Source organism: Neopsephotus bourkii, unplaced genomic scaffold, assembly GCF_033783945.1.
Source record: "Neopsephotus bourkii isolate Nb327-2 ecotype Australia unplaced genomic scaffold, CSIRO-AGI_Nbou_v1 NB_1600, whole genome shotgun sequence".
Classification (NCBI taxonomy): domain Eukaryota; kingdom Metazoa; phylum Chordata; class Aves; order Psittaciformes; family Psittacidae; genus Neopsephotus; species Neopsephotus bourkii.
This window is the reverse complement of record NW_026902076.1, coordinates 6,667,229-6,694,886: the sequence shown is the minus strand read 5'-3', so window position 1 is coordinate 6,694,886 and position 27,658 is coordinate 6,667,229. Positions and strand designations below refer to the sequence as shown.

The following is a 27,658-nucleotide window of genomic DNA, read 5'->3' as shown; positions in this document are numbered from 1 at the left end:
CCGAGCATCCATACCTGTGTAATTTTATCAATTCCCTCACATATGCCACCAGTGTAAATTAAACTCACAGATCCTAGGACTGACCTGACTTTCCCAGGTTTTGCAAATTGCCTGTGATTCTGGTCAAAAGTAGGTTAACTCAGCTTTTTTTTGTGTTATTTGATTGGTACAAAGTAGCCGTAATCCCTGACTTCACAGCACCATCTCCACTCAGACACCACTACTGAGATCGTACAAAAGCCTACAGCAGCTCAGCACAGGTTTCATGCAGTTAAGGAGTCTGACTACTCAATACATACCTCTGTTCTAATAGAAATCAGTTATACTTAAACCCATCCCTGCCCGAAAGACCCCTGATTTAATAAGAAATTCTTTTTACCCAGAAATATTACCACAAGATTGTGGAGACATATTTGCTGAGGTGTAAAAATACTTGAATAACATGGAAAATGTAAAAATGAACCAGCATTTTACTATGTATTAGTATTTTTACTTGGCATAAACCAAGGAAAGTTAACTAAGGCTCAGAGGCTTCAGGTTTAAAAGAAATACATAAATAAATAATTATAATTTTTCTTCATTAAGTATCTAGTTAAATTGTAAAACTTTCTGCCATAGCAGGACAATACTTTCCCACAATTTTTTCAGAATAAAAACCATTTCTACTAGGTCTGACTATAAGAAATACATCAGTAATTTTGGAAGTTACAAGCAAATGGGTGCTGGGTAATAATACATTATTCAGATTTCCCTCCTACCATATGAGGAAGGAATAATGGTGCAAATCAGAATGCATGATGCAGGCAGAATTTTTTCATACAGGAGGCAATGCAGATACTGTGAGGATGCGTATAACACATTTCCTTACATACTGTGTATCGTGAAGAGAATGATTAAAGTGCTGGGATGGGAATAGTGGAAAAGATACAAGATAGAATGCAGACTATGTGCTTTTCATAGTTTCCTACTTTAGAAGTATACTCGGTTGACTCTGTAATACTTCCAAAGCTTTATAATTCTGGCTCCCTGTTTTTTAAACACTCAGTATTTTTTCACTGTAGCTGAATGGGAAGCTTACTTGGCTCATGATTTGGCCTTGTTTTTAGGAATAAAATATTTGTGAGCTGAATATGTTTTATTTTGAGTTCCCATTCTTTCAAAGCAATGCCCAGCAGCAGTACGATCACAATATTATGGCTAACAATAATCACATGCCGTCATTTCCAATCACAGTGGCTACATGTAGAAGCAGCTACAGACAGTTGGAAATGTGGGGAAATGTCAAACCATATTAAGCTGTCTAGAAAGAAAAAGGAAGAGGTTCACAGCTTGATGAGGAAAATTAAAACCCTGCTGAACCATGCTGAACACCTGAAAATTTCAAAAAACAAAAGACAAATGGAGGAAAGCCTGAAAAACTTATGAAATGTAAAAAGAAATAAGGTTCAGTAGAGTAATAAATTATATGAAATAGCAAAGAAAGATAAACAATCTGTAACTACTAAAAAGCTCATGGATTACAGTAAGCTGCCAATATGGCTCTAATAATTGGGAATCTACAATATTGTATTCACTTCTGACACTTGAAGCTGAGCTAGACAAAGGCCAAATGAATTTGGGGGTACAGTCCAGTTCCTACAATAGATTTCTGTCTGGACCAGTTGCAGCATATAAGTTCAAGATTTAGACAGCAGATTATTCAGCAGCTGTTTGCTATGAAATCAGTGAAGAGCTAGTAGGTAGGTCATAAACTATGTGGCAGTTATGGCAGTTATTACACTTGGTGGACTCTATGCAAGCAGCCTGTGCCTTAGCTACTGAGAAGTGTGAGCCAGTCACCCCGTTCTGTGCCCTCTGTCCAAGATCTTTTAAATCATTTACACTGGACACTTAAGATTTGGCTGGGCTAGATCTGGACCATCTAGTCTACGTCATGTTTTGCCTAGGCAAACTGGACCATATGATCCTTGAAGTCCCTTCCAATTTGGTATTCTGATTCAATTTTTATATCATTATCGGTATGAGAAATTAAGTCTCCAGAAAGCTAGTGTGAAAATAGGATCAAAATGTCTTCCCAAAAGAGAATGGTCATCTGTACCTATCTGAAAAGCTTAAAAATATGAAACAAAAGATGAACAGAGAAAAAATAAAAATACAAATGAAGTGATGCAAGACCATTTAATTTAGACAAGATTCTTAATGTTAAGAAAGGGAAAACAACTAACTATCAGGGGAAAACATCATTAAAGTGACTCTAAAGGAAACATTTGGGACCTTAAAAACTGATTGAACAAAGAAGGAGGAAATACATTGCATAGAACAATCCTCCATTTGTACCGCAGTGAACTGGATTACCTAATGGTTCTTTTCCATTCCTTACATCTATGATTCTATGATTCTAAATATATATTCGGAATTCAACATGAGGCTGTGAAAGAGTAGAGACATTGAAGAACATAAATGGAAAGTTAATGACAGATGAGGTTGATTTTGCTCTAACTCTAAATGAATTCCTCACCTCATTATTCACTGGGGGGCAGGAGGGAAGTGGAGGGGGGGGGAAGAAGGTAGCATCTCCAGGACTGAGAGACATTTTCCTGGAGGGAAAGTTAAATGTTAAAAGGCTTTGCTATTGCACTGGAGAAGATAATAAGGCAATTAGGACTGTTACATTTGACAAAGTACCAGACTCAGATGAATTGTACCCTGGAATCCTGAAGGAAGTAACAAAGGAAATAAGAAAGCCTTCAGCAAAGGTTTTTGACAAGCCACTAAGGCGTGTAATCATACCCAAGGACTTAAAGGGTCCTAAAGCTATTCCCAGATTCAAGAAAAGGGAAGATTCAGGGGACAACCCTGCTAAGTCTCATTTCAGTTGAGAGAAATACATTGGAAATATTGCTAAGGGACCACGCAGAAGTAATTTTAATGTATAATTTAATGCAGATAAAAGAGAAAATCATCAAAAATCTGCACAACACTTTAACATGTTATGGGAGTAGTAGACCATAGTGCAAAAATTGATCTCATCTATATAGTTGTCAAGGTGGTATAAAAAGGAAGAGAAACCCCTTGTATAAACTGCATATGTATAAATTCATACCCCTGGTACAAACTGGTGGGAGAAATATTTTCAATTCAGCTGGACATTGCCTTAAAGTTTGCCAAAACAGTTACTTTCAAAGTGCAACATTACAGAAAAAATATGAGAACTAAAAGGGAGAGAGGCAGCAATGCAGCCTAGTGGTTAAAAGCATTTGAAGAGTTTGGTTACTGTAGCTACATTTACATTACAAACTTATAAAGAGATATCAAACCATAATAACTCTAAACTAGTTAAGCTATGTACTATTACCAAGGCAGTCAGGCAGCACCAAGCTCAACTCAAGCTGCAAAGCCTGAGTGACAACTGGGTAAACACTTCAGCATGATCCTGCCCACAGTCAACTGTTATCCCAACTGCATTATCCCAACCAGGATTAACTAGTGTAAAGCTAGCTGAGGTGAGCCTGTAGACATGTTCCTAGACTACTGGTCCTCAACCTTTTCAACTTGGTGAATCATAGAATCATAGAATAGTTAGGGTTGGAAAGGACCTGAAGATCATCAAGTTCCAACCCCCATGCCATGGGCAGGGACACCTCACTCTAAACCATATCACCCAAGGCCTTGTCCAACCTGGCCTTGAACACTGCCAGGGATGGAGCATTCACAACCTCCCTGGGCAACCTATTCCAGTGCCTCACCACCCTAACAGGAAAGAATTTCTTCCTTATATCCAATCTAAACTTCCCCTGTTTAAATTTTAACCCATTACCCCTTGTCCTATCACTACAGTCCCTAATGAAGAGTCCATCCCCAGCATCCCTATATGCCCCCTTCAGATACTGGAAGGCTGCTATGAAGTCTCCACGCAGCCTTCTCTTCTCCAGGCTGAACAGCCCAACTCTCTCAGCCAATCTTCATATGGGAGGTGCTCCATTCCCCTGATCATTCTCGTGGACCTCCTCTGGACTTGTTCCAACAGTTCCATGAATCCTTCTTTGAAGCTTAAAACAAAACAAAACAAACCCCAGAAAAAACAAACAGCCAAACAACCCTATTTAAATCCTTTTATGTCTGCACATGTAAACTCTTAAAACAGAAATGAGAACTGTATTCCCAAAAACATAAATAAGGCATTAAGGCATTCTGAATCCTGAGTCTACCAGCTCTAGTCTTTCATTATCTCTAGTTTGTGACTGTGTTCACACTTCTTCAGGAAACTGTCTTCTCTTTGTCTTCATCCTTTAACATCATTTGTCTTCAGCCCTTTCCTTCTCCTTACCCACTTCCAGTTTCCCCTTCAGGAATCCCTTGAAAACGTAGACTTAATCCCTGATTGCATCTGTAACCAGCTTTGTAAAGAGCTCTGTAACTATGGATGAATTATAAAAATTCAGACCTCTGGGCATCCAAATATCTTATTCCTTTGTTACAGGGTGTTATAACCCTCTGTACATATAACATAATATTATTTCTTGTCTTGCTAGAGTTTTGTGTTTTATGCCATCAAGTAGCATGTTTTCTTTTAACAACTGGCAAGAATAGTAAAGAGAACAGTCTTTAATTTAGCTTAAAGACCTCAGCGGAAAAAAAAAAAAAGAAAGAAAAAAAAGAGGAGAGTGTCAAGCTTGACCTACTGCAGGAAAAATGAGTAAATAATGGTAAGATGTTAGGTCAGGTGGAAGAGGACAATTTCTTCTGATGTCACTCTTAATTCTAACCAACTTTGACCAAAGTAGGGATATCCCACTTCTGTGGCTTAAAAAGATAAGGTTTTTTGTGGGATGATTTCACATTGTTTGTCAATTGTAAATCTTGCCATGAGGTGAAAACTCGTGGGAAAATAATAAATGATGTTATTAACAGGAATTTTCTCATTAGCCTGATCAATTTTCTTCCCTGTTTTTGCATCTTTGAAGGGCTTTTTAGTTCATCTCTCAGCACTACTCCCTTCCCTCACCCCTCTGCTCCTCCCCAGTTTTTCTGGTGGGGTGTCTGGTCTTTGTTTGCTTGCTTTTCAAATAGATGCCAGATATTTTAGTAGCAGGCTGACTCTAGGTCTGCAAAAAGCAATTTTATTTTGTTTATATGACTGTAAACACCTGTTCCAGATGGACAATTTAGGGGATTTGGGGGAATTTGGCTTTTGTGGCACTTTGCCCTGAACAGAGCAGAGTATTTTTAAGAACTGTCTGAGCTGTGTCTTTTCATCTAGCACACACAAAAGGCTACCTCCTGAAGGTAAAAATGAAGTCAACAGAGTCCCACTGGTGTGACTAAAAACATTATTTGGCTTTCTTCATATTCACATGGACAAATTCTGCCTGTGGATGCATATATGCTGCTTTCAATGAGGCCTGCAGAAGTTGTGCAGAAAAGAAGAAAAGGGGGGAAAAAAAAAGAGACAGAGACATTCCCTAGTGCTCTTGTGAGCTTTCAGCTTTATAGTACAACCTGTGCCTTAGTATTAAAAGGACATAATATGTAGCATGCAGAGGGATGACTAGGGGGCATGAAACTATCTGCAAACGTTTAAAAGATGTTTGTGCTCCTGTTAGGTGTGACAGAAATTACTTCCTATGTTACCAGAAAATTTTCCAAGAAATAATGGGTCAAAGCTAAAAAAGGGAAATAAAATAAATTTCAGGGAAATGCTTCTGACTGTGAGATTGGATGTACAATTTTTAAAGAAAGAGAAAAATCATGGGCAGTAGGCAATGATAAAGACAGCTCATGGCTTGCAGGACAGTACTGAGAAATGTGCAGGTAGCAGAGGGAAGAAGGGTACAATACAAAAACTGAAATAAATTAACAATATCAAAAGCAGAATAAGTTCACAAGACCAGATCATACCCCAGAGTCCATAGGACTAATTTTCCTGCTCAAATAAGAGGATTCCCAGAGCTGTAGCATTGTCTGAAGACTGTTAATTTGATAGCAGTGACCAATAGATTCCAAAAGATATTGAGATTTAAAAAACCCAAACACACAACAACAAGCCCACAAAACAACAACAAAATACATGTAATTGGAAGTCTACATTTGCAGTAATCATAAACAGCTTTCTGAAGCCAGAAACCCAGGTGACAGTAAGCATTCCCATGTGTTTTCAGGACCTGCTTCAAAACAAGACTATATTAAAAATATTCAGTAATAAAAAACCAAACCAAACCAAACCAAACAAAACAAAACCCACAAAAACATCTGTAACAGTCATATTTACTTTTAAAGAGGAACTACAAAAAAGGTGAAAAAGTTGAAAAACATCAGGGATACATAACATCATAAATTGTTTGCAATTGGTAATAAAGGGTGTTTTAAGACGATATACTAGAAGCTCAAGATAAATAACAAAAATCCATCTCCAAAGATATGGAATTAAGAAAAAACCTAGCCTGGTTAAATGGTGAAAGAGTTTATTAGATGCAAAAATCCTTCAGAAAAATTGAATTCGTATCTACCTAAGAAAGGCAAAAAAGTATAGAAGCTGAATATAGAATTGTAAAAAGACAGGTAGAAAACATTTTAAAGAACAACTTGTTAAAGGCATAGAAGCTAATCATAAAACACATCAGAAGCCCCAAGTTTGCTGGTGTTCATCAGTGGGTGATCAATGTGCATAAAGTACCATTCAGAAAGCACAACGTCAGATAGGAAATAAGCCTGGAGAGCCATCTCAAACTGACTGGACATAGACAGATGTTTCAGAAAAAAAAGAGTAAATTGAATATTAACAGTTTGCTACGGTCATATATGTGAGATTGCTCAATTAATAACAGAGTTGTATCCTATCTCCTAATCATTTCCATAGCAGAGAACTAGGAGGTGCCAAACCTACTAGCAAGGGCTTGGAGAGATCAGGTGAACAACTGGCCAGTAACTTGTATTGTTTTTGTATGAATTAAGGAAAACAAAAATCATGACAGCAGTAAATATGTCATGGTTTGGAAATAGCAATATAATTTCTGTGTTTAGAAGCTGTTTCAGAAGGCATTCTTTGTAGATGCCTAGAAGAATGTGGAAAACAGTGATCCAATCTGTGCAGCACTTTTCAATTTCCAAAATCCATTAGCATGATCCTTTACAAAAGCCTCTGCTTCTTGGAGAAACTGAGCTGTCTGGGTAAGAGAGAAGGTCCTCTTGTGAATTAATACCCACCATAAGATAGGAAACAAAAGGTAAGAGTAAATGGTTAGTCTTCACAATGGAGAAAGATTACTAGAGAACCTGTGCTATGAAGCATATTCAAAAATGGTCGGGAAAAAGAGGTAAATAAAGAGGTAAAAAAGGCTGTTGATGATACAAAATTATGCAGGTTACTTAAATCTAAAGCTGTTTGTGAGAAGTTGCATAAGGAGCTCATGGCACTGAGTGAATAGGCAATAAAATGGAAGATGAAATTCAATGTTGATAAGTGTACGTAGGAAAAAAAATAACCCTAACTATACAAACACAATGATGGGCTGTAAATAAGCTATTACCACTCAGGAAAGAGATCTTAAGAGTTACTGTGGATAGTTCTCTGAAAACATCAACTCAGTGCTCAGCAGCAGTCAAAAAGGCAATAGAATTGTTGGGGGGGGGGAAGTAAAGGAGAGAGGAAGAGAACAAAGGAGAAATAATTTTTATGCTACTATGTAAATGTAGGCTGTACTTGCGTCATGAATGCTGTCCACAGTTTCAGCCACCCCAATTCAAAAAGATTATAGCAGGACTTGAAAAGATACAAAAAAAGGCAAAGAAGGCAATTAAAAATATGGCTTGTCTCTTCAGTGAAAGCAGACTGAGCTGACTTAGGCATGGATAAGAAATAGGGCAGTTATCAAGTGTGTGAACAAAATTACATACAAATGACAGAGGTATCAGTGAAATAATGAAACAAGTTTAAGTGAATGGAGTTTTTTTTTCATACATGGCATGCAAATAAACTTTGGCCTCTTTGTCACAAGATGAGGTTGAGAAACAATATAATTTCACAAGATGAGGTTGAGAAACAATATAATTTCATTTTTAATACATCTGTAAAATTAAAAAATCTGTAAAATTTGTGAAAGCAAACTCCACTTCAGAAACCCCCTTGTACATTTGCTGTATGTGATACATTAGGGAATGGACTGATTCATACAGGTCCTGAGTTCCTGTGGTTATCCCTATAGCAGTCATTACATAGTAATGTCGAAAATAAGAAAAATTACCTAAAGGACCCTCGGTCTATGTCTGAAACACTCTTATATTAGAGGAGACAGAAAGCACCTTCCCGAAGGATGGTCTGCAATGTGGCAGTTAAGACACTGCTAGAAATTAGAAATTTTGGGTTGAAAATCTATCAAGGAGAGAAAGGCCCAGACTGCAGCTCCCCAGGTATAGGGCCAAACACATTCACCTGTGCCAACCAGGACATCAAAACGAGTTAGCACTGTTTGGTCTCCCTTGTGGAGAAGTGGAGATTAATGACCCTCCTAAATCTGGTCTACAACTAAACACAGATAGGAATGTGATGCTTTTCCTCCACTGTCCATAAAGGATGTTTACAAGGAACCCACTGAGTCTTACACATGTAGAAACTGCTGGAGAAAAGGCAGCCACATTGTTACCTGGAGTTTGGGTACTATCTATATCAGCAGGCTATCTGCATCTTCCCCTTCATTTTTGAGGACAGTACTGTAATCCATGGATAAATGAAACACACAAGAACATACACCTCCTTTTATTTATTTTGTTCTTTTACTTAATACAGGCAGCAGAAATGGGCTACTATCCTACTTGTAGCTCAGCTAATAGAACAGCATGCATCTCCCTGCTGCATTTAATATCAGTGCAGAGAAGTGCTGGGATGCAGATTCCTCTGCTTTTCCAGGATCTGGATACAATTACATTGCTTTCCCAGACCCCTCCTTACAACCTTTCTCTGCCCTTCCACTTCTTTCTCTGCTCCATCTGACCCCAGGTTTCCAACCTAAGCTTCTTCAAAGTACAGAAAATTGTCCCCTCCTACACAAGCTGAACCAACTCCAGATCCAAGAGGCTAAAAAAACCCAATGAACTTGAAGAAAATAAAACAATAAAAAAAAAAAAAGAAAGAAAGAAAGCTAAACAGGCTACACTTTTTTCACCATGTTTGAGCGTAACGAAAATCAGCATTGAAATCACAGGAGGCCACATTAATAAGAACAGTGTTTTAACATCACATCTCTGACTTTTATTTACATTTCAACAGATCAGAATTTTTCTTTGCACAAAACCCTGCCTCCAACCCCAGCAGCAGCATGTTCAGAAAGATGTAGATGTGAATTGCTTGAACCTTCCCTTTTAAGATTTCATCTATTCTTAACCTGTTGGACCTGCTGCCAACACTGTACATGAGGCTGCACCAAAGACAAAATACGCATGCAGTTTCCCTGCAACACTGGCAGTCTGAGGATACAAATAGGTAGTGGTAAAAAACAAAGAAACAAACAAACAAACACCCAAAACCAACCAAGCAAAAAATCCCACAATAAACCCACAGAAAAACAAGAAAACAGAGAGTGTGGGTTTGCCTTGCATGCTCCTCCAAGACTGCATGCAGGCTCAGCTACTGTTTTGCAAGAATAGCTTTCATATATAATATAAGATCAGAGATCTCTGGGGATAAGTTACACCTCATTACATTTTCAATACCATGATCCCTCTGAGGCACTACCTTATAGTGTCTTGAATGGCCCTAGTGTTTAAGTTCAACAGTGTTGCCTGGTAGGCCACTTCACACGTTTATGCTGTTTTGAATAAAAGAGGGTTTCCTCACATCTCCTCCAAATGCCTTTTTTATTTAACTTTTTAATTTCCAATTTTATTTCCTTTGCTTTATTATCTGTACATGGCTGGAAATAATAACTTGGCTTGACATACTCTGTACTATTTAGATTTTAAACTTCCCCCTCACTCTCCCTAATTCTAGGTTGCTGTAGATTTATGGGGTTTTTTAAGCCTACATTCATATCATAGTTCATTTCTCAGTAGTAATAGAATTGGTTTCCTTATCCCCGTTTTGAAGTATTGCAAAGTTTTTATGCTGCAGTGGCCAAAATCACAAAACAATAGTTCAGCAGCAAGCACACTAGAATCATAGTATTTCACCCAAGTTTTTTATTTCCTATACCGTTCCTCACCCTTCATGAAGCTGGAAATATGCTTCTTTCCTATTGATGTAATTTAAAAACAAAACTTTTATGTTTGGAAATATAGTTTTGCACAGATGCAAAAAAAATAAAATAAAATAATCCAACATCTGGCAACGTGCATTTATATTGTGATTTTATAATCACATCACCTGTGTAGTGCTTTGCAGCTAATACAGACCATAAGAAAGAAATTCTTTACATTGAAGCTGGCAAAGCACTGGATAGGTTGTCCAGGGAGGTTGTGGAGTCCCCTTGTATAGAGACATTCAAAACCTGCCTGGAAGTGTTCCTGTGTAACCTGCTCTAGGTGACCCTGCCTTGGCAGGGGGGTTGGACTAGACAGTCTTCAGAGGTCCCATCTAACATTGATGATTCTGCAATAAGAAATGCATAAGAGTTTATTTTCCATTCTGTTAAAGACCATGGAGAAATGCATGGAGCTCCCCATCCTCTCAGCAGCCCTGTGAACTGCCTGGGAGCACCCTGGGCAGCCCCACTGCCTGTAGCACCCACAGCTGTCCCACAGCCGGTGGGACTCATAGCCCTGGAAAGGGGTCTGTTCTCTCTTCATCCCTGCAGCGGGAGAGATGCCAAACCTGGCTTAGTCAGAGCCAGAGAATGTGGACGTTTTAGTCCTGGCCCTGCCTTTGAGCAGAACTATGGGACACCTATAGAGTAGGTGTGCAGATGTCTTTAAATATCATCTCTGCTGGGATATGTTCTAACATGTGAAAAAACTTCCTGTGCTTTAATCACTGTTTATTACACTAATATTAATCACATTTTGTTTCCTTCTCCCTTAATCTGTCTGTTCTATCAACTATTCCTCAACTCCCAGATAAAATCATAATGTCTTCTGGGGAAGATGTCACCTTTCACATGCACATTGCCTAGAATTAGAGCACAAAATCCTTGATTTTGATTACTGATGAGTAAGGTTATGTGAATGGGGCAAGTAATCGATAGAACTAGATAGATGTAAGCTTGAAAGAATGTCTGGCAGTAGTTTGGATGGATTTATCACAAAAAAAAATCAGGTTTGGACTAAGATGAAACTAAACATTAAGTTTAGCAAATAGTTCCAACTCAGTTAAAAACAGACACTGCTTTTCTGAAAATGTCAATATGATTTATTTTAATATTCCCTAAATGTTTTGCTTTTTCAGGCCAGATTAGCCATAGGCTTTACATGGCTTTCACAAGGCCAGTAAGGACTGAATAAAAAGACTTTATATGCTCTATTATACAATTAAGACACTCATTTAAACTGTCTGCCAGCCTGAATCAATGATTTTTCCTGTTTACCACCTTCATGATTAAATGCAAGTCAAAACTGAGATTGGGATTTTCCCAATTTCTTCGACTCTATTTACTGTAAAGTATTTATCCAATGAAGCAAGGTATGGAATGACTCTTCCCTTTTCACTGTTCCTCTTCCTACAGCTTCAATTAATTGAAAATTTATTTTTATTTTCAGGTCAATGCAAACATTAAAATGTTATTGTTTTGATTTATTTTAAGCACTTAACAAAAATAGAGCTCTCACTTCTCTGCAGAATACTAGTTGTGCTTTAAAGGAGTAATTCATTTCCCTCAAAATTAGAGCCATATCCTGAAAAGTCATTGAGCCATAATATTATATATATACACATACATTCAGAACAGCTAAGAGATAGTGATATTATAGCTGGTAGGGCAAATGGAATGGATGAGTTTTTAGTCAGTGATTTGAAAAGAGAGCATTAATAATAAAGGGACTCAGTCTCTGTTGAGATCATAGAAAATTAAGTTCCAGCAAGTTCCAAACTTGCTAAATCCTTTTGCTTCACTGTCAATCAGTTTGAAGACATTCCCTTAGAAAACAAGGAAAAAAATTAAAACATATCTCAAGGCCATGCCAGTAATGCGCTTCATTATTTGCTGCATAACATGACAGTTGCATGTTTCAATGAAATGGCAGTTACACAATATGTCTCAACACTTCTCCAAAAGCCCTGTAAACACAATACATCTCAGAAATGGTTTGCTTCTATAGGGTCAGAGTCAGAAAGATGACTCTGTCAATGGAGTAAGTGTGAGGCTGCTTTTGACCTTACTCTGAGGGCAGTAAAATGCATTTTCATTCTTCTTAAAGTGGTACATGTGAAAAAAAAATGGGAAAGAAAAAAAAAAGGGAAAAACGTTAGGTATGGTTTGCAAGGAGGGGATTGTCGTGGTTTAAACCCAGACAGCTGCACAGTTTCTACTCCTCCCCCCTCTTTCTTTCCACATACCCCCCCCCCCCCCCCCGCCTCCTGGAGGGATGGGGAGGAGAATCAAAAAGAATGGAACTCCCACGGGTTGAGATAAGAACAGTTTAGTAACTAAGGTATAACACAAATCACTACTGCTACCACCAATAATAATAATGATAAGGGAAATAACAAGGGAAGAGAATACGATACCACACGCCAAAGCAAGCCTGACCGAGCAGAGAGTGCGCTTCCAGTTACCTCCCCGGGCATGTCGTGCTGTCGTGCTGTGGTATGGAATACCTCTTTGGACAGTTTGGGTCAGGTGTCCTGTCTCTGCTTCCTCCCAGCTTCCCCTCCTCCCTGGCAGAGCATGAGACTCACAAAGTCCTTGGTCAGAGTAAATATCGGTGTTATCAGCTCTGTTCCCAGGCTGAAAGTCAAAACACAGCACTGTACCTGCTACTAAGAAGGAGAAAAATGACTGCTACTGCTAAACCCGGGGCAGGGGGTTTTGTTCACATTTTAAATTTATCAACTAACTGCAGAAGTTTGGGGGGGGGGGGGGAAGTCAAGTTTTGAAGCATGTTTACCTTTCCCAGTTTTGAACCAGCCTTCAAGGTAAATACAGGTAGAAAACAACTGCTTTGAATTCAACTTGATCTTATTAATTGGTTAAAACAATTGAGAGAAAAAACAGTTGGTACCTGTGGAGCTAGAAAAGGAGGCATAATATTTACTGAACATCTATTTATCAATAAGTTAAATTCAGAACAGTGGCTCCTGAACCTGTACTTATCTTGAAGATTCCTGCTAATAAACAGTATTATCTTTCTTACAAAACTTTACTTGGTTATCATGCCTATAATGACACTTATTTTTTAACTCAGTAAAATAGTGAGGTCCATATATCTGCATGAGAGGAAGCTTCCCCAAGCATCTGTCTGTGCAGTGAAGGAGGCATTTCACGAGTAAGGTGATTTAACATTTCCAGACTCCAGCCAAGCCCTTATGGAAAACCCTAGAAATTTAATGAAGAACTTTAGGTATATTGTAAAACATATATGGTCAATTATATCTTTCCTATAGAATTCTTGACAAAGCTGTAATAATATGTATTTTTCATTCCAACCCATAAAAGCCTCCTGATTTTCCCTCTGAAGATATTGAAGTTTGGCCTTTTCAATAAGATTGCAGCTGGGATTGAAAGCAGCTATGATGGTGCTTGTGATCCTAGTTCTCAGGGGTTTCTGTATTCATGTTGTATGTCATAATGGCCAGGAAGCAGAGTAGTCTCTCAGTCCCATCTCTTGAAACTGTTTTTACCTGGTATGGGAGAATTTGGGGTACCCTGGACCAGCATAAATTCTCTGTGTCCCAGTGTGGGAATCAATTTCTGTGAGAGATGCATAGTTTCCCATCTCTTCTTTAGTAACATATAAATATTTTTATACAAGTAGAGCACATCCTAGAAAAATGAGGTCCACACTGCAGTGAGAATTAGAAAACTGGAGTCCTGCAGTCCTTGGTAGTATGTGGCCTCTCTGCATTGTGAATTGTTTAACTGGCACAAAAAGCCTAAATCTCCAGTATTAGCATGTAGATGGAGATACCTGTGTACTGAACTGTTGGATTTATGCCACCATCTCATTTTACATAAGCCACTGAACTGTTCTCTCATTTTAATGTGTTCAGACGCGGCTGACAACCTCTAGGGAAAACTCTTCAAACCCATTAGCTATCCAGATCCCAGTGGAAGCCACTATATTTGAAGAAAACACTTCATCATACCTCAGCTGTGCAACTCCAACGACATCTGCAGATCCCACTACTAGGTTGTGACAAAAACCCAGTGAGTAGCATTAAGGTCTAGTTTTAATACTGTGGCTGATATCAATGATGTTCCACACAAAAAAAATGCTTATTCTTAGTCTGCTGCTGAAGATAACACACTTGTTCTTCCTCTGCTTCCTCATTTTCTCCATCCCAGTTTAAAAGCCTACGTGGTGCAAAAAGCAATTTTGATTTTGATTTTTATTTTTTTCCACTGACTAAATGAAAATGGGCTTAATTGGAGCATCCAGTACATGCCATACACAGGACAGGCACATTTGAGACAGCTGCAGCAATAGCTCCATATATTAACATTTCAGAAATTTCTAAAAGTGGGCAAACACACTGCCTTTCACTACAATAATTATATAATAGTTTACTTCATCAAGTGCCATGTAAAGGTCAAATGGAAAAATCATAATGTAATGTGAGGGATTAGTGTTTGCCAGTCACAAAAATAGACTTAAATCTCACAGTTCAGCTGAAGAAACAATTCACATGGCCCTGTTTCAGAGTTTGGAAGGAATTGCAATATTACCTTGAATTTACATCTCAGCACAAATCTCAACACTTTTTTGCAAGTAACATTACCTCTACTTTCAAAAGGGGAAAACAGTGCCTATAACAAATCGCAGAAAGTAGTGCAGAGCTTCCCAAACTGCTGCCAACTCACCCAGAAAGTATTCATGACCAGGTCAATTTACTGAGAAAAACACCATGCAATGAAGTTATGCAGATTGCAGATGCAAGCAGGCTCTAGGACAGACAGCCTGAGCTTTTCTGTACCATTTTTAGCGCTAGCAGCCTATTGGTTATAGCTCATGCAGAACCAGTTCATGCAGATGAGGCCACACCTACCAGGTAACCATGCCAGCCACACCAGACCATAACCTCCAGGGAGATACCAGACTTGAATTCAAAATTTCTGAATCCCAAGAAATTGATGAATACTTCTGAATCCTGAACAAAAAATTTGGTGGCCTCTAGGTTTAGGTTAAATTCTGCAGGTTCTGGAAGTTCAATATCTTTCCATGACATAGCTATGAAAACGTGGTGCTGTTTGGCTCCAGCTGCCTCCAAGGATGGATGGGGATGGTTAACATGAAGGAGAGGACATTCATGAAACAGTCAACAGCTTCTGAGAGAGAAACAGGAGCCCAGCATGGAGCAGGCATGGGAGAGGAAATTTATTTAAACCAAACTGCTGAATCTTTGGAGAGCTGTTTCTTCTTTTCTAGAAACTGCCACCACTGCTGAGCAAATTCATCAGCTGAGTGACTAATGGGAGACACCCTGAGAGGCAGAGGTACAGCTGAGCCAAAACTGCTTGCCATAAAGCCCTGTTCAGTGCCTGTTTGTCTCACTTATTGCTGCATATAGTATCTGCCATGCGAAAGTGACTGACAATTGCGCTTTCTACATATATCTTTATACTTTGCATTCTCATGACAAAAATAGGTAACCTCTGCCTTCAATCCGCTTCCTTCAAAACTACCTCCTTTCTGTTTTCAAATACTTAATGAAAGAAAACTCCATTCTCCTGATTTTTTCATATCTCTGTTTCTAAAGGAGCCTCTTAATTTTTCATGGCCCTGTACTGCCTACTCTGAAAGAAATTAATTATATCCCATCCAAAACCAGCACACATCAGAAGTAATGTTGGCCTCAACTGGAGTATAAACCCACAGCCAGAAAATTCAGTTCCCCAGAAAAATGGGAGAAGCAGGAGGAGCAGATGAGAGGCTTAAGTGCCTTCTATTGCCATAGAAATCAGGTAATGAGTGACCTCATCCCCTGATTTTGCTCCAGGAGCAGGGAGTCAGTTTCCAAGCATGTGAAGGGAGAACTTGGCCAGTCTGTCATGATGTGACCAGTGAAATTGGCTTTATGGCGCCTTCTGTTACTTGAGGTTTTAAACCTCTGAAAGCACAGCCAGCAGACAGGTATTTTGTTCTCAGAACAGGAAACACACACACTATTTGCTGTCTTACAATAAGTTTCCTTTCTTTCTGTTGCTGCTTGTGACCTTCTGTATTTCCACAGTGCTCCCTGTTTTGAACTTAGGTATCTAGTGGCTTTTGCCTGTCTCTGATCTCCTCGTTTTAGAGTCTCTCTTATCTATAACACTTGATTCTGTACGTTTATTTTGCTTTCTGTTGAGAACATAAGGTAAAGTGATGTACTAGACAAGTCACTGCACTGAGGTTTAGAAGAATTGCATTAAATCTGGCTCAGGCCTTGAACAACAGTAAGTTATTTCATCTCCCTGCGGTCTCCTTGTCTGTTCAACTGGGACTGTAAGCTGCCTCAAGAAAGGACATACAACTGCCTATGTCCATACCATCATTAGGAAAAAGGTCTCAATTACACTTGCTGTCTGTCAGCACCATGCAATCAAACTTGACATGCCATCATATGACACCCAAACAGGAAGGGGTTTTCCCTACGTCGTAGGCACTAATTTCTTGAGAAATTGCATACTTTTTGAACTGCAAAGTAGTATTACACTTCCTGTGAGACTGCAACATGTCCTCTAAGAAACCTCTCCAGCATTTGCTTTTTGCTTCTGGCCATGTCTGCATCTCACCAGAAACCGAAGTTTGTGACCATAAAGAAAGGTAGGTATGAAATTTAACAGATTGTGACTGCAACTGCAAACTTCAAAATACAAGATCAAATATTCATATTAAGCTTTAGTAAACAACTCCTCACTGCAAATCCTTACAAGCAGTGCTAGGTGCTTTTTTTAGGGTGCGATATTTTGCAGGTGGCCTCCGACAGGGAGTAGATAGCAACTACTGAAGCCATGATTGTGATTAGCCTGGCATCACACACAAGCTAGCAGCACTTAATGCACCTTATTAGCTAGCACCTGACCCAATACTTTATTCACATCAGTTCCAGCCAATTTTGACTGCAAGAGCTGGTTTGTTTCCTCTTGCAAAATACAGTATAAACAAATTTCCAGTCACTTGGTACTACAGAAGGAGTTAGTGGTTTGTTCCCTGGGTGAATTAATATGGCAGTACATTAGTTTCAAAGAATAAAATGGTAGAAAACTTGAAATTTATGAGAAAAAAAAAAAGAAGAAAAAGACTAAAAGGAAGCTTCTAATTAAATTATGCAAATGTAAAATAAAGTTAAATATTTAGATTTTTAAGGTTATCTTCAAAATATCTCCTCTTAGGAGAGTAGAATCTGTACTAAAGGACCTAGCAAATGTATTAATTTTACAGAAAGTTCCTTGGATTGAATGCAGTCCACATTTAAAATGGGCTGTGACAAGTAATTCAGGAGTTTCAGTGTACCACATGACATTTTATTTTTTTATTACCACTGACTTGTCAACAGATTTGAGGGAAACATTTTTTTACTAAGCACAGCTGCTATCAATTTGGATAATGATAGTCCATCACCATTTTTTCTGTGTACAAACAAAGGGAGTGAATGTTCATGCAAAACAGGGAGTCTTTATAATTCCCATTCATAAACCATTTACAGAATGTACAGGGTCAAGGAAAAGATATTATTTTAGCTGCTGGCCTCAGCAGTACAGATGCAGAAATAGAATACTTTTCTGGTCTTGCTAAATTTAATTTCTATGAACTCTGTCCTCATGATATCGTATACAAATAATAAATAGGCACCCTCAGAGCTCCTATCACAGTAACAGCATATCCTGCCAGCATAGCCATTCACTGTATATTTCTACTGCTCTACTTTTTATATTGGTCTATTTCTGACTTCTCAGTCTGTCTGCCCAAGATCAATGATGTTCCTGCAACAATTGTTGCTAGTGGCTGCTCAATAAAAATGTACCTGGGTGAGCTAAGTTTCTTTCTTTCCTTCTTGATTACTCTGCAGTGAAGGTTTAAGTGTAAGATTCTTCATCCATCTCCATACCTATAGGTAGCAAATTTTAAGGCTAATGCTAAGAAAATGTGAATATTTATGACAGTTCCTCATTAGCACAAAACTTGGATTGGATTTCCCATAGCTCAATTGAATTACTTATGCCTTATTTTAGAAGGCTATTGTTTATTTATGCAATTGCTTTTTGGAACATCTGGCTGCTTGGAACTCCTGGCTAGTTGGAACTCTCATAGATTAAAACATTTGCAAGAAATACTGGTTTTCTCTCTCTCCCTTTCACATGCAGAAAACTTGCAACAATTAATTTCCGTGAGAATAAAGGCTTGGTTTTTTTAAGCTTCATTGCAAACAATTATTTTTTATCTGTATTTTAGATAACATCTATAAAATGGATGAACAAATCAAACATTTGTAGCAGAATAAATTCCTAATCTTCCAGCAGCAGGATTAAGTCTCCTTGACCTTCCTGCCATACATTCCAATAGGAGATTGTAGGTGGAGGAAAATAGCTTCCCTTTCAAACTCTGGGTTCAAAATTTAGCATGCTAAAAAAAAAAAAAAACCAAAAAAAAAAAAAAAAATGCAACACAATTGAGCATAAGAGGAGAAATTCAACTTAATCCACTCCACTATGTAACCCACACCTCTGGATATTTTTATTATTTTCTAAACCAAAATGTTTCTACCCAATTACTTTTTTTTCCTTAGAGTACCTCTTTCCACAGAAGCCACAGGTAACCTATCTGACAAACAGCTATATTTAACCATGCTGAATATAGCGTGTTTGTCAAAAAAAAACAGGAGAGAAGTCTCTAGTGTATCTTTCCTTCATGGGAGAAGTAGTCTACAACATTTAGAATATTTCCACTTCTTCTAATGAAGCATAACCCACACTACAAGCATCTAGGGACAATACACAGAAGTGGAAGAGATCTCTAAAATTTTGAATCATCTTCCTGTTCAGGTGACCATGTCATATAATCTCATTAAAAATGTAATAAATTCCATTATGAAATTATTTCACATTTTTATTCTTATTGATCCTATGGGAAGGCTACTTGAGAACTTCATGTCTCTGGCGGTTAAAATATTTCTGCTATTATCTAGATTGAATTTATCTAGGCCCCATGAGAAATTATTTGTCTTTTAAGCAACGTCAGGCATCAGTTTTAGTTTCTTTTGAGTGTAAATCTAACCTTTGTTATGATCAACTATAGAACTGAACGTAATTCCAGATGGAGCTTCATGTGGTAGTTTCCAATGTCAATATACTTCTCTGCAATATTTGGAAATGTTTCTACTGACGCATAAAAAGAATGCATTTAACTTTTTCGTGGATTCATCATACATTCATGGTCATTCAGTCATTCTAAAATAGTCTTGTGCTCCCAGAATCTTCCTTTCCTTTGCTAATTCTTGCAGATGGGCCTCTGGTTTTCACAAGAAAGCTCTTGCTACAGGTAGACTTTAATTTCCATTGTACACTTATAGTCAGACCCTTTCTATTACACAAAGGTCTCAAGGTCAACTAGTTCTGAGAGATTTTTATCTTCCTATGTATTGCAACACCTATTTATTGTCATCATCCCATTTTTAGCAACCTCTAAATTTTTTTGCAGACATTAGTTAAAATATTAAATAAGGTGAATCTGAAAAACAGTCCACAAGAAACATCAACAGCACTTTGAGACCATTACATCCTTCAGCACAACCAAATGCCCTTTTCTTTGAATATCTTAGAAATTGCTGTAATCTCTCTTTTTCAGTTTAACTAATAATTTTCAAGCAGTGCTTTTATAAAAAAAAAAAAAACACATAATTGCCTGCAGGTCCCTTCTGCTTCCTCTCTGGCTACAATGACAGCAGACAGAAGCTAGACAATTACCTCTGAATAGATAGCTAATTTCTGTATGGATGAAATTAAGGGAGATGAAGGCAACCCTATTATCTGAAATTGTGTTATCCCATTCAGACAGAACATTCAGATTGTATTCTTGTTGTATATAAATCATAGAACCATAGAATAGTTTGTGTTAGAAGGGACCCTCAAAGGTCATCTAGTTCAATCCCCCTGCAATGAGCAGGAACATCTTCAACTAGATCAGGTTGCCCAGAACCACATCCAGCACGGTTTTAAATGTTCTTTTGAGTGTTCTCTTTGTCCATACTATAAGACCTCTTTATGAAAGCTATTTTGCTTTCATAATGAGGAATAGAAACTAGATTATTCATTACCATGTAAAATCCCAACCATTGGTAGCTCAACAAAGGAAATATTCACAATATTAAACTGGGTGACAAAAATTTAGGGAACTAGAATTTTTTTATTAAAATAACTTAAAATTTAATCTTTTTTTCCCATTGAATAGGTCACGATAATGTCATTATTTTCCTTTAAAAAAATATCGGGGAATGTTTACTTTGTTTGAAGCTGCTGCCTAAAATAATTTTTATACACAAATACATTATTGTGTATTTTGTTTATTATTTGGATAACAATCAGAATAGGTCAAAAGTGACAGAAAAATTAATCTAGTATACTTTCTTCTAAGCCGAACTAAAATATTTTGTGAGATTTTTGTCATTAAATTTGTAGCTTTACAAACATTTCTTATTTAGCAAGGAGAAGGGGCCTTCACACCTTTCAAAAGAGAACCTAGAGGAAAACATGCAATGTATTGTTCAAAGAAACATAACAATTGCATGTAAGCAAAATATTTGACGTATTGTGGATGTTTGAAAGTTTAAACAGTCAAATTACTATGACAATCAAAATATTATGCATTGTCTATGACACAGGAGCTATCAATATGCATGTTCTTATTCAGTGGTAATTTTTTTTTTCACTTTGCATAGCCCGAAAGTGCAAGAAAGCAGCAGGAAGCCTTTTTCCTTCAAGAGACCCGTATCATATCTATTCTACATACTTCATATCTAATGAACCCAGTTATGTTGTCTAATTTGGAAATATCAGCTGTGATCCCAGAGCTTTTTTTACCCTTTTTTTCCTGTATTCTGATTTCTGAGGAAATGTTTTCTTTAATGCCAGAAAGAAATAATTGAAGAATAGTTGTCGAATATGAGCAAGAAAAAAAACAACGTTAAGAGCTAATCATCACTTCTTAAATTCACTTTATTCAAATAAAGGGATCACCTATGTTTTTTTTTTGTTGTTTTTTTTTTCTTTTTAAGATAGAGTTCAATTAATTTACAGAGACTTTAAGGTTTGCCTAAACTCAGTGGTACAGATGCAAGCTTTGATTAGTTAAGCAGATAAACTTAGATTTTAAATTCTGGCTTCAAGTTTCAAAATGCTGGTCTAAATTCAAGGTCATTAGCAAAAAAAAGATCCCAACAGTATTAATCCCAAAAGAGCAGAATAATTTCCACTGCTATACCTAATATTAAAATGGATACTACTACTGTTTTTCCTGCTACTAGAAATAAGTGAAGACAGAAAAACAGGGTCTACACTTAAGCAGTAGTAATTGATTGTCCAGAGCATTAAACTCTCATCATGCTTTTGTGAGCTAGCATTCTTTCAAGTAGAGCACAGGCATCGATCAGAAGCTAACACATGATAGAGATTTATTTTTTTTTTTTACTTTCAATAAGAAGCAAACCGCACCAAGTTTGGCTCCTTTTTCTTTCAGAGTTTGCTACATGTCCCCTGTAGACTTTGCATCCTCAGATATTTCCACATGACCTCATGCTACAAACCAGGACATGCAGTACTACTTTTCCTGGTATGAAAACATCACTCTCATGGTTTGAAACACAGCTTTTATATTATTTCAGATACTTTCAAGCAGTAGTGACTTTTATGTTTTCTATGTGTTTGTATCTCAATGGAAAATATTGCAGTGAACTTGGCAGGGAAGGGGGGGATAAAAATATACAAGGGAGGGTTAAGAAAAAAGTAGCATGCAGAAAAAAACAGTATATGTGATTCATTACTTCTTCAAGATAATACTAACAAGATAAGACTTTTCAGTTGTTATCAGAAACTGAAAAGTTGTCCATTAGCTTCAAGGTGCTTCATAAGGTTTCTCCTGTGTACCTACCAGATTTCACACTCAGCCTGAGTTGTCATGTACTTGTCTCTGCAAGTTCAAGGATAGCCTGCAAAATCTGCAAGAGCTACACAAATGCCCAAGAACTCTGCAGCACATTTACTGAACCTTTTTTTAAATTATTTTTAATTAAAAAATATATATATCTGCTTCACTCAATGTCATCATAAAAAGTAGGGCTGAAGTACACACTTGCATAATGAGATCTCAGCATTCACATCTTGAACATCTCACAATATGTGCTATTGGGACCTCCTAGCATTCTGCTAAAGAGCTTAAGTTGCCCCATATCCATTTCTTCAAGATAGGGAATAACCAAGGAAATGCCTTCTGAAAGCTGATATATAGGTACTGTGTGTCTCCTGTATGGTGTATACTCCTTGGTGCCGCTGCTTACCATCCACACTTAGTAAAAGAGGCAAGTGAGCCTTGGAAAAATGTTACTAAAAATATAAAATTCTGGTAGAGATGGACCCCACTGACTCACAGGAGGTGTCTCTGAGCTCCTCTATGACTCCATTAGTTTAAACTTTTTTGTATTTTTGCAAATAGATGCCAACATTTCTAAGTGACCCTTGAAGAATGTTCTTTTTTCACAAAGCAGAAGCTCACAGGATGAATTCTTAGTCTGTATCTAAAACACTGAACAAAATAAGGCCAGTGTATTTTCCCTGAAGTACATTGGCACTGATTTACTTCAACTATGCTGCTGCAGAATTGGCCCTTGTTGCCTTCTGGTCTCTTTATGGTGCCCCAGTGGCTGTAGGGCGTAAATAGAGGGTAAGGTAACTAACTGAGGAGTAGGTAAAACACCCTCTTCTTAACTCTTAGTTCTGCAAGTGATGCTAACAGGCTCCCTTCTCCCATTCCCTCTAGAACTGGAGTCACCCTGAATTTGGCCTCATTCAAAAAACTAGAGGGAATATGCCAATCGCTACCTGGGCAGAAACCGCAAGTAAACTGGAAACTGATTGGTTAAACAAACGGTGAAAAGATCATAAGAAGAGGCCACAAGGGCATAGTAGGAGATTTTACGTGTATAGATACAGAGCAGAATAGAACCTATAAAATGCAAAAAAAATAAAGCTGAGGCATAAAGAGTCTGACTTTTAAAGACTGATAGATTTGCTCCAGACGCAGGTCACTCACAGCTGGTTTTGGAGTGGGTTGTGTCCCTTCCTGTCTGGTGGGACCAGAAGCAGATCCTTTACCACTCTGCACGGCCCACAGGAGAAACCCCAGGCCCTCCAGAGACTGAAAAAATGAGACAATTAATTTTATCATAAAATTCCCTAAATTGTGTCAGGAAGAACAAAAGTTTTGGCAAATTCTTATTATTATAAAAGATCCGAAATAGAAGGAGAAACAGAAGAAAGTAAGATAGAAAACAGAAATATAGGCTCACCACCCCATGGATCCAGTCCACATTTTGGTCAGCAAGTGGAAGCCCTTTCAGCTGTAGTCCCTGTAATCAGAGAATCCACTGTGGTCCAAGATGCACACCACACAGCTGAAGGACAGTTTTACCTTTTTTAGGGCCAGGCTCTCCCAAAAACTTCCCCCGGGTGAGATTCATCCACAGGGGATCTGGTGAGCCCCAGAGCCAGCTCACGTTGTGCCCAGGCAGGCACCACGGTTTCTGTGCCACTGTCTCTGGGCAGTTCCTTGCAGGGCAGTTGATCTTCATGACGTCAGGGCAGACAACACAGGGAAGCATCACCTCCACCTTGGAGGAGCCGATCCCTGTTCTGCTCCCCTGGCCGTCTGCCGGAGAGATAACGAGCTGTCAGTTCCTTTTTTCTTTTGAGTTGTTTTGAGACAAACACAAGTGTCTCTTCACCACTGCAGGTTGCAAACACCACTCAGGTTGATGCACATACCTGCACTTGCACATTTTTTATCTGTTGCTTTTTGGTAACATAGAGAAGTCCAGCAAAAACCAGTTTTTGCTGAAGATCTCCACAGCTTGAAATTCTTATTCATTAAGCTCCCTTTTATCTTTTTATAAATTTTTTATAGAGGAAGACCTAGGCAGAGGCTCAGATTGTGCTGCTGCTACTATCCTGGATACAATGGCTGACCTCAGCACATCTCCTTCTGTGATATTTATTCCTATGGAGCTCCCAGAAGAAAGCAATGTAGCCTACTGCAATCAGCAGCAGCAAAGTGTTGTTTTCATGGCACATTTTTAAACAAATAAGGGAGACATGTTTGTAGAGACCAGACAGCTTTTACTGGTTGAAAGCTCAGATGGCTTTATCACCACCACTAAACGTCACCAGTAAAACATGAGATGTGTCTTTCTGAAACCCTGCATAACCAGTTAGTCTTTAAAATAATATTTTCTGTTTATTGAGAAGGTCTACAACTGAGACCGAGGCTTTCTTTTTAAAATGTTATGAGAACGGCGCAGGAATGAACATCAGCAACCTAGCCCAGACTCAGTCCTTAGAAGTTAGAAGATGAAACAGTTGAAACTATGACTATGGTTTGGAGGTGTATCCTATGCACTAAGCTTAGCTTCCACAGATGTTCATTCTCCTGGAACATCTGTATTAGGTGCTTTTTAATGGTCATCACATGTTGATACCTACAAATTCATTTGAAAGCTGTTTCTAACATGTTGTCATAGCTTAACCCCAGCTGGCAACTAAAGCCCACAGAGCCTCTTGCTCCCCCACAGTGGGACTGTGGAGAGAATTTGAAGAATAAAAGAGAAAATTCATGGGTTGAGATAAAAACAGTTTAATAGGTAAAACAAAAGCTGTGAATACAAGCAAAGCAAAACAAGGAATTCATTCTTCGCTTCCCATCAGTAGGCAGGTGTTCAGTTATCCTCAGGAAAGAAGGGTTCCATCACACACAACAGTTATTTGGGAAAATAAATGCCTTCACTGACACTATCCCCCTCTTTATTCTTCCTCAGCTTTATATGCCGAGCATGATACCATATGCTATGAGATACTCCTTGGGTCAGTTGCAGTCAGCTCGCCTGGCTATGCTCCCTCCCAACTCCTTTTGCACCTTCAGCCTGCTCACTGGTGGGGTGGGGTGAGGAGCAGAAAAGGCCTTGACTCTGTGCAAGCACTGCTCAGCAGCAACTAAAACGTCCCTGTGTTATCAACCTTGTTTCCAGCACAAATCCAAAACATTGCCTCACACTAGCTACTATGAAGAAATTTAACTCTATCCCAGTCAAAGCAGGACACACCTATAGGGCATTTTCTCAAACATACGTGTGTCTTTAAAAATGTCTTTAAAAGGACATCTAGTGTTAAAAGTGACTATTAAATATAGGGAACTATGACTCAATTCTGCAGAAACTGACATGTACTAGGACAAACAAAAGGAACATGGAAAACAGTAGAATCACTGATTATGTATTTAGCCTTAGGAAGGTCAGCAGCATAAAAGCAAAGCAACTTTCATTTCAGAAAATGTACCTAACTTTATTGGATTTATATCACATAGCTATAGGGGGGGTTCCTATTTATTTTTGTCTCAGCTTTGACTGTGGACTAGGAGTCAGATGGCTATCCTGCTAGGAAAAGCTATAACTGCACTATGCACAGTCCCATTCAGGATCTTTTCCTAGACATAAAGGCTATTGACTATAGATCTTATTCTCTACTCCTCTGTGCTATAGGGCTGCTGCTGACTACCACAGAGCTCTGGGCTGGTAGTTTGTCAGCTGTTTCTTGGGACAAGTTCCAAATTTCAATTTCTTTTATTAACCGTTTCAATATTTCTTCTTTCCATCTGGCTCTAATGCTTATACCCCCATGTGCTCTTTATGGGCTTTGCAGCACCTAGGGCAATGCAGCTTTAATTTTTGGCAGCTACTGAGAGCCATGGACTCTTTTGCCTGCCTTTATTTCTGCATGTCATATTAGTATAAGCTAGTGTAATTGACTGTAGCTGGCATATGTTGCCAGTGTTGTTCAGTTGGCACAGTGAAGGGACTTCCTGAAGAAAAGCGAATTTTTCCATAGTGTTTTCAAGTCTGCCCATGTAGACTTACAATTGCCTGGAACCTGAATGTTGGAGCAAGGCTCTGACCAACAGGCAAGCAGATCTCACACTGTTCTAACAGATGTAGATGAGCAGAGACTGCCAAGTGACTGTATTTGCATCAGTTGTGTTAACTGAAAGCATAATTTTCAGCTGAAAAGGCTACTTACAGTTTAGAAAGCTTTAGGCTTAGAACTAGTTTACTGACATTTAGCAGATTTTTTCCTTTAAAACTCAGGACCTCTGTAAACTTAGAGCTAGGTGATGTCTTGGAGTCTAACAGGGCATTATCATGGAAAAGAGCATGGTCCCATTTAGGCATGCCTTCCCTCTCTTCTCTCTTTTAATTCACCATCTGAAACTAACCAAGACAATCTTCTGCATTCCTACTGAGTTTCATCTGACGAGGTCAGCAGTCTTGTTCTCTGCATTTTTTTCTGCACAACAGGGGTACTCACAATATAGTGCAACCCCCTGGTAAGGGTGATACTACATGGATTCTTGAAAAGAAAACCATGTGTGCCAATTTGGCTTGAATTCTTTGAGCACATTGTTGGATTGTTAATGCAGGGGAAAAAGGACGGTCATATAATCTGTCTGCATTTCACAACTGCTCCTGGTGCCACGTGACACTACAGAGAGATTTTTTTACTAAGTCAGAGAGCACATTACAAAGGGTAAATGCACTGAATTGGATTAAAAGCTGGCTTGTAAAGAGGAAATGGTTTGTGCTGGAAAGGAGCGGACTATTCAAGATGAGGAACAGTAATGACAGGGTTGTTGCAGCAAAGCTCATTATTAATAACATTGGCAATGATGCATATTAATACTTTGCACTTCTATAGCTTTTTTTGTGTTTTTTTTAAGTACTTTGCAAACATCTAATTAATCATTATCTAATTAAGAATTACTCTGAAATAGGCTGGGGGGGTGTGTATGACAATATTTAAAATATGCCTTTGTTTGATAATGGCACAAAATAGGAGGAGGGCAGCAGCCACAAAGGCACAGAGCATACACATTCAAAATGTTTTGGATAGCTGAGGTTTATGGTCTGATAATTGGCTTATGCAGTTCAGCATAGAGAAGCGTAAAGTAATGAGAGTAGGGAGGATCAAAACTATCCACAGAGACTATAGCCTAAAATGAAGCACAATACAAACCAAGAATAGACTTGGACGTGATAATGGATAATGCAGTAAATCCCTCTCTACAGTGTTTGGCAGAAGCAGAAAAGGCCTTGGGATTTACATTGTATATATAATCAGTGTCTTTTTCTGTTAAATAGGGCAGTAATGAGACTACATTAGGAATATTGTGCACTTCTGGTCTCCTTAAGCCAAATTCCCTACTAATTTACCTGTCACACAGCTCTTTTAAAGCCATCAGATTTACAGAGGCCATAATTTGACATCATATTTTTAGTGTTGAT

At 38.3% G+C, this 27,658-nt stretch overlaps 1 long non-coding RNA gene across 3 annotated transcripts in view; it reads left to right on the top strand.

The window, feature by feature from the left end:
- Positions 1-288: 288 nt before the first annotated feature.
- LOC133222554 (uncharacterized) overlaps positions 289-27,658 on the top strand; it is a 48,220-nt gene continuing 20,850 nt past the window's right edge. Inside the window, exons 1-5 of one of the 3 annotated variants that reach the window (XR_009728312.1) lie at positions 289-451; positions 14,132-14,288; positions 15,508-15,575; positions 21,796-21,888; positions 24,235-27,049. This is a non-coding gene — a long non-coding RNA (uncharacterized LOC133222554). Of the gene's footprint in view, positions 452-14,131; positions 14,289-15,507; positions 15,576-16,438; positions 16,852-21,795; positions 21,889-24,234; positions 27,050-27,658 lie in introns of those variants that run through there. The other 2 variants (XR_009728313.1, XR_009728311.1) reach the window with 2 other exon arrangements.